This window comes from Mizuhopecten yessoensis, unplaced genomic scaffold (genome assembly GCF_002113885.1).
Source record: "Mizuhopecten yessoensis strain PY_sf001 unplaced genomic scaffold, ASM211388v2 scaffold8657, whole genome shotgun sequence".
NCBI lineage: Eukaryota > Metazoa > Mollusca > Bivalvia > Pectinida > Pectinidae > Mizuhopecten > Mizuhopecten yessoensis.
This window is the reverse complement of record NW_018407656.1, coordinates 121,739-137,393: the sequence shown is the minus strand read 5'-3', so window position 1 is coordinate 137,393 and position 15,655 is coordinate 121,739.

Here is a 15,655-nt window from a genome sequence, read left to right as displayed (position 1 = left end):
ATAAGAACGTAGGGTCACGGGTTCGAGGCCTACTCGGGGCAGTCGCAAGGTACTATCCTCAAGTCGGTGGTTTTCTCCGAGTGCTCCGGTTTCCCTCCACCGCCAACACATGGCTCGTCCTTAAATGACCATAGCATTTGATTACATTAAACAAAAAACAAACCAAACCAAATTGCTTTGTATCATGTTTTTATAACTCAAGGTTCATGTCCATTGTTATTTTCTAAATGTTAAATGAAAGCGGGCTTCAGTGATTTTTTTTTATAACTTTGACAAAAAATTAACGAGAGCTATATGTAAACATGATAAACAACGGCTACGAGTTTTAGAATGTCTCACTCTTTCATGATATTGTCCAAAGATCTTCATCTATATTAGCGACATCTCTGCTCCCTCTACGTACGGTGTTTACATGTAGCTGTTGATTCGGTACTAAACAGCTTTCCCTGAATACCATGACTTCCGTGATAGATGTCGACTGCTGAGGGGCAACCTGACGACACAGGGGTTCCGTGATAGATGTCGATTGCTGATGGGCAACCTGACGACACAGGGGTTCCGGGATAGATGTCGACTGCTGAGGGGCAACCTGACGACGCAGGGGTTCCGTGATAGATATCGACTGCTGATGGGCAACCTTACGACACAGGGGTTCCGGGATAGATGTCGACTGCTGAGGGGCAACCTGACGACAGAGGGGTTCCGTGATAGATGTCGGCTGCTGAGGGGCAACCTGACGACTCAGGGGTTCCGTGATAGATGTCGACTGCTGCAGGGCAACCTTACGACACAGGGGCTCCGTGATAGATGTCGACTGCTGATGGGCAACCTTACGACACAGGGGTTTCGTGATAGATGTCGACTGCTGAGGGGCAACCTTAGGACACAGGGGGTCCGTGATAGATGTCGACTGCTGAGGGGCACCCTGACGACACAGGGGTTCCGTGATAGATGGCGACTGCTGAGGGGCAACCTGACGACACAGCCCCCCCGTGATAGATGTCGACTGCTGAGGGGCACCCTGACGACACAGGGGTTCCGTGATAGATGGCGACTGCTGATGGGCAACCTGACGACACAGGGGTTCCGGGATAGATGTCGACTGCTGAGGGGCAACCTGACGACGCAGGGGTTCCGTGATAGATATCGACTGCTGATGGGCAACCTTACGACACAGGGGTTCCGGGATAGATGTCGACTGCTGAGGGGCAACCTTAGGACACAGGGGGTCCGTGATAGATGTCGACTGCTGATGGGCAACCTGACGACCCAGGGGTTCCGTGATAGATGTCGACTGCTGCAGGGCAACCTTACGACACAGGGGCTCCGTGATAGATGTCGACTGCTGATGGGCAACCTGACGACACAGGGGTTCAAAAGATGGAGGTTGATGAAAACTAGTGACACGTTTTATGGTCGCCATCAGGATTTCGCAGGGAAATATGCTATTCATTTGCGTGATATAATAATAATAATAATAATAATAATAATAATAATAATTCGAGGTTCTTATATACTGCTTTATCACAACCTAGTTCGTATATTATCCGTGGTTATAGGGCCTTTGCAACCAGCCAATACCTTTCTCAAGTCCCTGGGGAGCATATACAGTCGGAGCTGTCATTTCGGCGCTAAAAGCTAGCATTCAACAATTCTACAACTGCCCAACCACGTACTCATTTACAGCTGAGTAGACTGGAACAAGCGGAGTAAAGTATCTTGCTCAAATATACAACAAAGGGCTGTGCAATGACTCGAACCACAAACCCTTTGGTCACGAGCCCGGTGTCCTACCACTGGACTACTGTGCCTCCATAAAGTATAAAGTGTTTTTTTTATCATGCTTATGAGAGTGCCTCGTGGTTTTGTTGTCGCTTCCCGAGTTCACGATGCGAGGTTTACATGGCGGGTGTCATCGATGAAGCAGAAGACGCTTACCCTCCTGGAACACCTGGTCTTATTCTCCTTCTTTTCCTTCTTTATTCATATTTTGTCCTAGTTTTGACTTAGAATTATGGTTATGTTGACACTGTTTTATTTACAGTTACGTATCGTTTGATTTAAATCAAAGTGTTCGTAAAGTTAGCCGCTCGTAAAAATTAAGCATCCATCACCGTAAAAATGTATTACATCGGAGTGTCGTCCTCGGTTCATATTTCATGTTCGGTTGATAAACTATGTTTCGACCTCATTACAAGGCGTTCATTGCACAACATTGAGGTCTGTATTTAACCATTGAATTGCCTTCAATTGATGATAAGCAACCGACATTGAAGTCGAACTCATTTGTGGTCGGTCGGAGCGCCATTTACTCTTAATTGTATACACCGTAGCGTACAAACAGCATTGGTATAGTGATGATTATAAAAATACAAATCGTGCCTCATAACCAACGACATAAAATTGGAAACTTCGGTACTGTGCAGACTTCTCGTATTAACCGAAGGATCGTGTGATGTTTTTGTTTAACGTTGTGTCAATATCGCAGCTGGCTTGAAGTCAGAGGTAAGAGGTTTTCCCGATCCGACCGTTTGTCTGACATGCCCTCGTTAGAGTGAATCTTCGTTAGTCCGGGCACTTTTGTTTGTGTTTATTTAAACACGTTGTAATAAACGCTTTAGCTGGTGCTTACAGCAGAACCTCGTCCGTCCGAACAGTTTAGTTTGTGTATACAGTAAAACTTCGTTAGTCAGAACAGTTTGGTTTTTGTTTACTGCGGGAACTCTTTAGTCCGAACGGTTTGGTTTGTGTATACTTCGGGACCTCTTTAGTCCGAACGGTTTGGTTTGTGTATACTGTGGAATCTCTTTAGTCCGAACAGTTTGGTTTGTGTATACTGTGGAATCTCTTTAGTCCGAACAGTTTGGTTTGTGTATACTGTGGAATCTCTTTAGTCCGGACACTTTGGTTTGTATGTATAGTGGAACTTGGTTAGTCTGGACAGTTTGGTTTGTGTATACAATGGAACCTGGTTTGTCTGGACAGTTTGGATTGTGTGTGTACAGTGGAACCTTGTTAGTCTGGACTCTGTGGTTTGTGTGTACAGTTGAACCTTCTTACTCTGGACTCTTTGGTTTGTGTGTACAGTTGAACCTTCTTACTCTGGAGACTTTAGTTTGGATGTACAGTGGAACCTCGTTAGTCGGGACATATGGGTTTGTGTGTACCGTGGAACCTCGTTAGTCTGGACACTTGTGTTTGTGTGTACCGTGAAACCTCGTTAGTCTGGAAACTTTGGTTTGTGTGTACCGTGGAACCTGGTTAGTCTGGACACTTGGATTTGTGTTATATGGAACCTTGTTAGCCTCGACTCTTTGATTGTGTTTACAGTGGGACCTTGTTAATCTGGGCACTTTGGTTTGTATGTACAGTGGAATATTATCAGCCCGTATACTTTAATTTGTGCAAACAGTAGAACCGAGACACTTTGGTTTGTGTATACAGTGGAACCTCTTTAGTCCAGACACTTTGGTTCGAGTGAACCATGAGATTGTGTCTGTCCTGACAATGATACAACGATAGCTCGTTATGACGTAACAATTCGGTTTCCAATATAAAAGTCGGTTGTAAAAGGGGATTTAAACAGAAAACAATTATTGCTTGATAGTAACTTACTTCCTGAATATAAATATACAAGTTTACATTTTCCGGTTTATTTGCATCCGCAAAATTAAAACAAAACCCAGTGAAACAAAGTTTTCGGTATTGGCACACTGGGTTATGATAATACAATATGAGGAACTGGGATTTTTTTTTGCTCTAAATAACCGTGTTACGATACGATATCATGAAGAAATAAATTGAAAAATACTAAAGAGTCGTGCAACTCTAAACATATTGTCGAATTCCGGATAAGGAAGGTTTTCCACATATATCTGCAGCACGTGAGTTTATTATTCTGAGATATACATATATCACAATGTATCAATTTCCAATATTTAATCAAAGAGCACTGCGGTACCACCAAACAGTTACAGCTCTACTTACTTGGCTGAAAAGTGTATAATGCTCTATAAATACTGTGTCATTGATTTCTCGCAGCTCGTGGTGTCAGCATTTACAATCCGACCAAAACCTCGGAAGGCACGTGTTCCCCAACCTAGCTCCACCGACCCACCCTGTTAGCACGCACACCGACAGTAGAAATGTCAGCCCCGATTTTTTATCCCCGAATAGCATAGTGGCGTTGCCTACAGCGCATAAATGCTTCTGGGAAACGGGCCAATGTGTTTGAGATAGGGTCGTTAACGTTCGCATCAAGTCATTTACCAATATTATTTAATTCTGCTGCCAAATAGCGAAAAAGTCTCTTTGTATCCATACAAAATTTGTTTCTTGCCTTGATCAGAAGCACAACTTTAAGTGTTTGAAATTAAAGGGTGTACGATCACACTGTAATGAAATTAACCCATCTCTATCAATCTCATTTCCCCAAGAAAAACATCTATAGAATCGTTTAAGTAGCTACCGATATGTCTCAAGCCTCCAGATAAGTGTTCGCGTTTGATTGATCGTGTACACTTTGCATTGCCAGTGGCGGACAGATTGTCAGCCTTACTTAGAGGCAAGAAAGGGGGAGGGGCAGACAAGGGGGAGGGGCAAAAAAGGAACAGGAGCAGAGAATGACAAAAAAAACAACGAGGGGCATACAAATTGGAGGGACAAATAATAGGGGAAAATGCGTAGTAAATGTTAGGCCAAGAGAAAGGAGGAGGGAAGTAAGGGAAGGGCAAACTAAAACGGACGGAACATAGAAATGGGGATGAGCAAGAAAACGAAAGGGGAAAAGTAAAGGGGTGGGTATAAAGAGGAAAGGGCAAAACGATGGAAGTCATTGGGAAAAGGTGAAAAGAAATTGGGAGTGTCGTCATTTGGGATGGGGAAAGAAATGGACAGGAACTCTATTAACGAGGAAGGTCAAAGAAAAGAGGGAAGGATGGACGTGAGAGGGGATAAGTCAATGGTAAGCGGAAAGTCCGTCGGATGGCCTCGATGGAGCAGGTCAGGAAAAAAAGAGGCCAGTCGGGGCTGGGTATGAGAGACAATAAAAAATAGGCGCGATAAATTAGGACGGAGCAAGTAATGTGTTATGTCGATCGCGAGTCAATGAAGATCGAACTGGTAATATGTAAGGACGAGTCCAGGGAGAATTTATGCTCAAATTGAGAGACAGATCAGGAAGTGAGGCAGAAGATAACGGAATGGGCGTGGTCCTATAGCTAAGGGAGTGGCGGGTCAATCTACATTTTTCACGGGTATTTGCTAAACCATTCGTACATTTGCCTATTAAGCAAGGTGATCTCTACTTAATGGAAAGAACGAATAATTTCTGTACAAAATGGAAAAACAATTAAATCAAGGAACTCTTGGAAAACAAGCGCGTAGATCCATATTTGGAAACAAACCATTCGGAAAGGTAGATTTTGGATGTTCGAAAGTTTATATATCAGTATTATAGTGCAGTACCCTTCTTTCAGTAATTCGACACTGTAGTACATTTCAACCAACTACGTTGAACTTCTATAAATTACCTAATTAATGGACTTAAACAAAATGATCACATACAGATTAAAGTACCTAACAATATTTAATTATTCAGGAGGTTTACTAACAAACGTATGCCGATGAAACTCTTTAGTGGATTCACGTGAACACTAAGAGGTAAGCAACTATATATTGATATACTTATATTTGATCCGTTACTCACTTTATGAACATTACGTGTACAATACGTACCTGCAGAAAAGCATTTCATTGACCAAGAAATCAATGAGATCTGTGCTACATTGACGCTTCTCCTTCCGCCTCGTATAACATGCTATCATCGTAAGAATCAAACATCATGTAGATGACATTAGGCTGTTCCAGGAACATCGTTACAGATATTTCAATAAAACTAATGTTACGGAATCCTTATATTTAGATCAGTAATAGTTGTGAATTTGGATTGTCATTATAGGTATTGAACGGATTTCATTTACCGGTATGAATGTTTAAAAAATCGTTCAATTCCTATTTGATGAATGAGAAAGATGTAATAACTCATTTTATCACATACCTTTTGAATCTTGTTACAGTAATACAACGTTCTGTATTGCACATGTCCAATACGGAATGTTGTATTTACCTAATAGCCGGAACTACTTTTTATAGAAATCCCCTTGTTATGGCGAACTGAAAAGTTTCCGGTATTTGCAAAAAATATCAAAGTTTATAAAATCTTTTATAACGATCTCTACCAAATACGGAAGGTATGTGATAAAAGCAAGACCACACACCTGTGTTTTTCCGCGCACTCGTGTATAAATTTGTCTGCGCAATAAACTCGTGCTTTCTGATTCGTTAGAAAAACACAAGTGTGTGTTTTGCATATACGTAGAGTGTTCTAAGTCATCATATGACTGTTGTATTGATCTTAATATTAACGATACAATTGTATTACATATGAATGTTATTTGATGTGATTTGACACAGAAATCAAGCACTTTAACTTGACAGGTGTCACATATTGATATATATGTAGCTGAAACGTCCGATATCAAATAGTCGACAAGGTACTTAAATCTAATGATTTTAAAGACGTTCATTCACAATCAGGTAGTAATTCGGTATAGACAGTTTTTTCGTTGTGTGTAAGAATTCATCCATTTGATGTTAGATTTAGACAGGTCAAAAATGCGGTAACTTTGTACCAGCACACCACATTTCAAATACTGACCAAAACTCAACACTTTGATTTACCAGTAGGTAAGTCTTCTGGAATATATTAGTTCCGGAATTTCAATATTCTTTATCAAAGAAATTCTGCTATACTTAACATTTGACAAAGACGTTGAAGATAAGCAAGCTTCCACCGTCACAAGCAAGTTAGATGGGAGAGACTTTCTCTTTAAGTTAGATGGGAGAGACTTTCTCTTTTAGTTAGATGAGAGAGACTTTCTCTTTACGCTAGACTTTACGATATGTTTTAAAGTGCCCAGCCATATTGAGAATAACTACCGCCATGGATGATTTGTAAGTTACTTGAACTTTGGAACGGCACAACAAAAACTACATTTGGTTCCTAAGATTTTTTTTTATCAAATTAAAAGTCAATCACTGCAGTCGTTCTGGGAAAAAAATCGAATAGTATTGTAGCAAATTAGAGGCCAGGGCGGCATTTTTTCTGTTTTTGAAATAACACGATAAGTGACAACATTGGGTTGGGACCGCATAATGAACTTCCTCACTGAGTTTGATATCGATCTCTGCAGCCGTTCTAGAACTAAAAATGTCTTAGCCATTCAGAGGAAATGGCGGCCATCTTGCAGTTTCGTCCTGGCTTTAAAGTAAGTAAGGATGTTCTTAAATGGGGAGATGCAGATCTTCCATTCCAAACAAATGCCAATATCATACTTGCTGTACAATCATTTATAAAAATCAATGAAGAGGTTTGCAATCGACTAGTGGACAACTAATGCAACCAGAACATTTCCCCTACTGTCCCTTCTTACACCTTTTCCCTCACTCCTTCCAATTCTTCTTGCCGTTTTCATGTCAAGTAGTAGATTGGCTGAACTTTTTGTCATCACGTGTTATCTTTAGTGTTACTGTGTGTTGTATTGTCGGGAGAGAGCCTAGTAGGTTGTCAGAGCTTGTGCCCAATTCTTTTGATGGTTTTTTCTTCAATAAATTACGTTTGAATGAATGACAAATGTAAGAAGACATGTCAACAATCCGTAGTGTACTCTCTCAGGAGAGACCTAATCATAGAAGTGTTCCCTATTGTTTAAGGATGCAAAATTATCCAGTGGTAATCTTAAGGAAGAATAACAATACACGTTTTAACCATTCCGTTGATTAGCATGCGATGAACGAGATAGGTCCTTTGATGTAATCTGACTGTCATTAGTATGGTACCTGTATGAGAGTTAAATGTTGATGTTGGTAGGAGGAGAAATGTTTTCTGGGGATGGGCGTATAGGTTTACTTTGTGATCAACAAGTTATTGGTGATGAATTCCACTATGTACATGTATTTGAATGCAGCTTTTCTCGTACTGAAAAATGTAAATATATTCCCAGATGTTGTGTCAAGTTTCCAAAAACGATTCAATACCGTGAATTATTTTGTATAAATAGCGTAACATTGTTGAAAAACCTTTGTGACTTCCTTTGTAGTCTCCGGGCCAACTTACCTATTCCATACTTCCGCATGTATCGTGTGTGTCGATCTGAGATATGGGTGTCCAGTATTTATTTGACCAGAGTGGCAAGAAAAGATATTTCGTAAGATAGAAGCGGCAAATAAAACGCATTCTTTATATGAGAGTATTTCAGAACAACGGTATATTTGTACAGTCATTGTCTGAATGTCTCTTTAATGCATGCTTTCTGAGTGATTCTGTGGTTTACCGCTAAACTAGTTTTATGGTATAAAACAATTATGTTTATCGAAATTGCGATTTAAAACACAAAATTGATCGTACCGTTCCTATTATACTTTTCGGTTTTCGTTTGGTTGATGTCCCCCCGTCCCTTATTCTTTTTTACAGAATGTTTCGTATATAGCATGTAATTTAATTGTCATATAAACACGGCTGATTTCCCGTGAGCTAGACTTGTCTAGCCAATTTGTTTTAAAGGGGGTTGAGGGTCCCTTTTGAGTTAACTATATAGACAAGCAAACCACACCACTGTATACAGACAAACAAAAAAACGTTTTAGCGAGTGAAATGAGTGTATTTTTTTTTTTTTACACTGCGCGTATGAATACATTTCACGGGGACTTTAATATTTAACTTGACTAATGACAGAACGGAGATGATCCTGATTTTCAAATGTCTACTGCGGGGAATAACTAAAGAAGGATTCGACATAAGAAGAACTCGACTAAGACAAAATTCGACTTAGGAAGGATTCAACTTAAAAGTACTCGACATAGGAAAAGTCCACTTCGAAAGGACCCTACTTTTGAAAGACACGGTTCAGGAAAGACTGAACTAAGAAAGAGCACGTCTTAAGAAAAAGTCGACTTTGAAAAAGACCCGACTAAAGACAGACTCGGATTAGACGCGACTCCACTCAAAAGGGGCTCATATTGAGAACGACTCGACTTTGGAAGGCCTTCGTATATGGGTCATTAGGAAGCAGATTTTAATTTATTACAGGCGTAACTCATTTCGAAGATTTGATATTTTTCTGTTTTGAGGTGTATACGAAAATGTGATCTTTATTGAATTTACCTTATACGAAATGTTGAAGTGAACTATAAATTTCATTTCTAAATAAAAACTGTGTGTCGACGAGACAAACTGTTGTCTGTGTGTTTAACGATTTAGGTCTCCATTGAATTGTTTTCATGTGGGGAATTGTTTCCTCGATACAATTTTGGTAATAAAATTCGAACTTTTCACACAAATGTGATTTAATTGTTCTTTCATGTTCGAGTTTTTATACCACAGAACGATTTCGCTCTCTTTGAGTGCCTTATGAGAAATTCCAGTACATGATGTATGCCTCCCTTAAGGGACATTGTATTACGCATTGCATGAATTACCGAATAAGATTCAACCGATATCAGTAAATCGAATTCATTTCAACCTAAAGTTAAAGGTCAAATGAAAATAAGCCAATCAATTATAGTCAGTATTATCATAGAAATATATTTTGATGTCATCGTTGTTGGTTTCATCAATGTGACACCAAAGACCAATCAGTGAATCCGTATTGAAAGTACGGGTCAACAAACCACCAACCAATCAATGACATCGTCTCACATGGGAATTCCTTTCTGGTCTGTATTTACTCGGGATGTGACAGGGCTTGTCTGTCTGTGGATAAACATGTCGGTGAATACTGGAATGACCGTTGAATGACCAGTGACGAGACCCATGACATCACGACTGGTTGGAGCAGGTGGCGGGGACTTGATAGAATAGGAAAGGCTAATTCCCCATGGTGTTTATAGACGCGAGCAAATAGGGAGACATTTTTTTCCACTTTCACAGAAATACATGCATACATCCTATACTGGTTGCCGAGTATGAAGGTTATATGCAAAACACGGCACACTCCACAGAATGCAGTACTTGATTTACAAAATAAACTGTCTTAACAGGAGTCAACTGGGAATTTCGGAATACAAAGAGACACGTTTAATTGAAGGGTTATCTCATGGACTTCCAAAAAGGTTAATCTCAAGGACTGCCAAAAAATGGCACTGTGTATTGGAAAGTGTTTTATCATTTTGACTATTCTTTGTTAACTCATTTCTGAAACGAAAACCATATCTTGCGGGTCTTTTTATGAAAATACAATAAAGATAAAATGAAGTGAACAAAATATCATCAACAATCAAGTGCAAGAAATTCAGATGGTTTGACAGGATTTCGAATCCTGGACTTTAAAATGTTATACTGTCCTCCTAAACGACTAAGCTACCTGGCCATGTATCCTGACCCAACTGTGCTACAGTTATCTCCAAAACGAAATGAAGGGGATGTAACCCAACTGTGCTACAGTTATCTCCAAAACGAAATGAGGGGGGCGTAACCCAACTGTGCTACAGTTATCTCCGAAACGAAATGAGGGGGGCGTAACCCAACTGTGCTACAGTTATCTCCAAAACGAAAAGGGGATGTAACTCAACTGTGCTACAGTTATCTCCAAAACGAAATGAGGGGGATGTAACTTTATATAGTACAGAGTGCAGCTGGACAGGGATCCTTAATGTTTTCGACCCCAAACACTGTAACATGTATGAAAGTATTGCTTTCCATTTCAAAACTGTTCGGATTTTTCCGTCTAACGTTTAGAGTAATCGGGGACCAATCATGTCCTGACGTCAAACTCAAACTTTGGGGAAAATTTCCGAATGTTTGCGATTTGACATGATTTTTTTCGCCTGACGGAAAACGGAAATGCAACCATGCATGTCCTTGTTCTCGTAAAACTGACTCTTCCAAAAGTTGGCGGAACAGTTGGTTAAATATGTATCTTAAACCAAAGTAATCCATCCAGAATGATGTGAATGCGTGCTATGGAATTTGATTTGAAAGCAACTGTGTTCGATACTCCCGTCAATCTTTAAAATATGAGTTTCGGTGCTTCAATAATACACATTGTGACGTCTAAGTATCAATGCAGTGACGTCACGTCAATAGGAAAGCAATAATGGCGTGTTTATTACATGCAGTAGCAAAGTAAATTTTACGAGAACATGAATGTGAAACTGTTTTCCATTTGTATTTCATATTTGTACAACAATCATATGTAATCTCGTTTGAAATATTCTTTTTCTTGACTGTGCAGAGTTCGGTAAACGTATAGATGACAATGTTATATTTGACACATGTTTGCTCTTTGCTTTCAACCCTTAGTAGCCAGTTTTGTTTGCTGTCCTACGTTTCTTCTGTGTCTTCCATTAAGAGGATACGGAAGAGATCCGCATTAATCTGCTCCCCCATTACAACACTTGGGATCTTTTTCGTTCCCTTTCTTTTCTATACTTTCCCTTTCTGGCTGTTGTCTCCCTAGGCACCCGTCCTGATGTGACCCTGCTTTTTGCGAGAACACCCCATAAAAATACAAAATAAAACGATTTGTCTTTGAAGTTTATGCTGTTTGGTTTTAAATCGGATGTGAAATACATTGAAATATAATTCTGTATACCGGGGAATTTTCTCTGCGTTCTAATTTTCGCCTTTTTTGCCCTCCGTAATGAGTTACTATTACAGCGAACATTTGTACACAGCATAATATAGTAACTAAATGTGATTTGCGAATTTAATTGATATTGGGCGAAAATGGATTTTACCGTCGAAGGGCGAAAATTTGACCAGGCGAAAACTTCCCGGTACACAGTCGCATTCTCTGCTGCGATTTTTAACTTCTGGGCCAAAGAAAAGATAAAACCAGTGCTGAAGTAACCGAGTAAACGGAAGACTTAATTACGTACTCTAAAGATCTAGCCATATTGTTACGTCATATTAGGGAGTAGCATTTCGCCCGATTTCGTAATTCTTTGTATAAGCCCGACGTGTGAAGTCATTTGTCCTTGTTTAGAAACTAAAGTGGATGACAAACTGTTTAAGTAATCGACCGATCTGACTAATACCGATATCAGACAGATACATTTCAGCGGTAAATATATAGCACAGTTGTTCATGACGATGACTGTATATACCGTTACAAACAGATTCCAAAATGACTAAGATCCTAAACGCGCTTTGTAGTTTCGTGAAACAAACAATATATTCTACACCGTCATTGTTTTTAGTCATACTTGGAAAATCCAGATATTTTAAACGTCATAAATGCTGATTTTTTGCTTTCAAGAAAGTTAGTTCAATATACACACATATATGTCGGTTAAATGAAGGTGTATGGACACATGTGTCACCGTACCGTACAGACTTGTGGACAAGCTGTTCACTGTAGTTACTTTGAGAAGCCACAGTTTTCCCTTTCGAATATGATTCATTAGAAAAAGTGCATGTTAGACTTTTCTGTTGTCTCGAAGCATGACAGTAATGTACCACTTCCATGATGTGTCGCTTTCTTTATGTATATATATATATATATATAAGCTTCAATAGTGTAGGACAAAATCAAAGAATACATACATATGCAGACTTAAAGGCCGTTTTCGTTTAAACGGTCAAACCGGTCGGACCATTGTTGTTCGTATATTAAATAAGGTCGGACCTAGTAATCTGATACTGCTTCCAGGCGAGCCTTAAGGCCTGCATATATACCCGAAATTGTTACATTTATAAAAGGTCATTTGTAATTGACGATTTATGTCATTATCTCCCTTTCATGTATCTTGTACCAGTATTGCCTACTGATAGTTAGCTCACCCATGTGTATTGCAAGCCTCGATGTATAACATAGTACACACGTGCACCACACACGCGCATCAACACATATACGCACAACAATGGTCTGGTTATAGTAGCGTGCAGTTCTGAAACTTTTGTTAGAGCTGAATGAAACTGGTACACCGGCTACGCCATTCTGTTATTGACTCGCTGTCGACTTACTACCGTTAGCAGTAATATAGTAGCTATGTTCACTATGCTTAGTTATAGATAACATCTTACCTAGAACGCTAGCTCAGCATTTTATTGCTGGAGTAGAACATTAATGCATGTTTAAACTTTTATCTCGATTTTACGCCCTCTGTTTGGAGAAATAATCGGGATAACGAAGTTCGGCTTAGAAAATGACGAAATGCCGATATACAAATTGTACTGATTCCTAATCAGTTGCTTAAATCTATATCTTTATATAAATGCATACATCTTCGTATTCTGGTAGATTTATTCAACTATTTTTGATTGACACTTCAGCAATGTCACACATCTGAATTTTATTAACACATCAGTCGAAATCCTTTTGATGTCATGACTTTTTGTTTTATTTATAATAAATGGATAGCTCAATTAACCGGTTTTTAACTTAGAAATCTCGTTTATGATTTCAATTATCGTAAAATTAATACCAAACATCCGTATAATACCTTGGACTTATTACGCTGTGAAATCTCGTTATTTCGAGGTTATTTTTTTTTTATCAAACACAAGCTCAACATTACAATCTCGAATAAGTAGAATTCCGAGATGAAGATAGCAACATGTTTGTTTGTTTGTTTATTTGTTTGTTTATTTGCTTGATGGTTTTTTATGGATCTGTTAAAATTATTATAAAGAGAAAGGTACTTTCTGTCTGCAACATTTTAACAAACATATTATAGAACCTACTTTCCCACGGAGGCGTTATACAGGAGTTCGGCACGTGTAGTCTTTGTTTTGTGACGTTAGCAACGTAATATCTTCCCATTTTACTGAAATAAATCTCTATTACACTGTGTCATCACCGCCAACATTCATTTATTTTAAAGCCTCCTTTTCTTTTTCTGTTTTGAATTCCTTTAGAGATCTCCTTCAGCATATCGTCATACCCCTTTATAATGCCTTTATTTTGTTGGAATGATGTTGGCAGTATAACGAGGATTTCATAACATTTTTTTACCATAATCCACATTTTATAGGCCGTCGTCCTTGCGGAACTGCGCACTATTCGACTCGCAGTTTCACGCCATTAGTTTATACAATTATGACTATTTCTAATTTGACGTGATTCTGAGTCTCAATTCATGTAAATAATTTTATTATATGTGTGTATTCGAAAATATCGCCCAATATTAATTTCTCTGGCATGTTGCTAAGTTAACAGCACTGGTAACAGCTATACCACGGTAGATATACACGTGAGAACGCAGAAATCGATCGATAGTACACATGTGGGGTAGATAGACACAACACAACCTTTCGCATACATCATCGGAAAGCTCTGTCAACTTCAAATTTATTATATGTTTTCGTTATTTTCTTAATTTACTGATCATTACATTCACAAGATTATTTTAAAACTAGTATAATATCCATGTGTAAATCACAAAATATTGGGTTTATGTAGATACATTGTACTTTAAAATGTTTGTCTTTATAAACCAATGGAGTAAAAGTTTACATTAATATGATTAAGCTTACATTGACATGATAAAGCTAACAATGCACGGGATAAAGTGTAATCGGTTTCATCGGTTGCAGGTAGCTGTTGCATTGAAATAGACATGCATAGGGCGATGGTTCTGTCAATTACGATACAAGGTATATAATTCAGGGCGGATCTGAGTTAGACTGACAACGATTACATACATACAATGTACGTGTGTAAACTCTTTTTTCCGCGTCTATATATAGCACCACATGGTGCGAACGTTTTCCTTTTAGAGGTAGCTCTCTCGTACACTGTACCAGACAGCTAGATATAAGGAACTTTTCTATTTTGGTTAAATCATTTGACCAATTTGACACGTGACCTTCGATTACTTTTTAATCTTGACAGTTTGTGTAATGCTAAATTATCATAAGGTGTGAAAAACTATGTCAAATTGATCGATGCCTGATTATACGCAAACGACATCTTAAATGATATATACAGTACTTGTGATGTAATTGTTCAGCAGAAGATATATGCCCGAGAGCTACGTAACCCTCGGCCTCTTGTTCCTGGAATTGGTTCTTGGACAGAATAAGTCTTATATCAAACATACTGCCAGATGTCTTTGAGGCAAATTTCCATAAGATATACTCAGCATTGCATGGTTTTAGTCCACGACAGCATCTTCACAAGTTGCCAAGTTCATGTGTTTTACTACTAAGCAAATCGACTTTTGATAAAATCGTATCTGAGTAAAAAATAAAAAATAAATATATTTAAATAAACAAAATCAAAAATATGTCTCTAATGGGAAATCATAGCAAAGCATATATTCGAGATACTACTCAAATGAGGATTTATGTAATTATTTATCGTGATTAACAAAATAAATCAAAAATAAATAAATGAAACATGCATGAATAAATAAACGAAAAGAAAAAAATAGCAAAATAAAATGTCTTGCGAACATTAGGCATAAAAGTTCTATGCCATCGTGAATTAAAATGGTAACTCACGATGAAGCGGTTTGAAATACAACTATAATAATTTGCATAAGGAATCTTCTGCCAATATGGTTTCGGGACGTATCAACCATTTCACGTGGATAATTTTAATTCTGCCATTTATGTCCAAATATATAGGTCGTGAAAAGTCTACATTTCCGA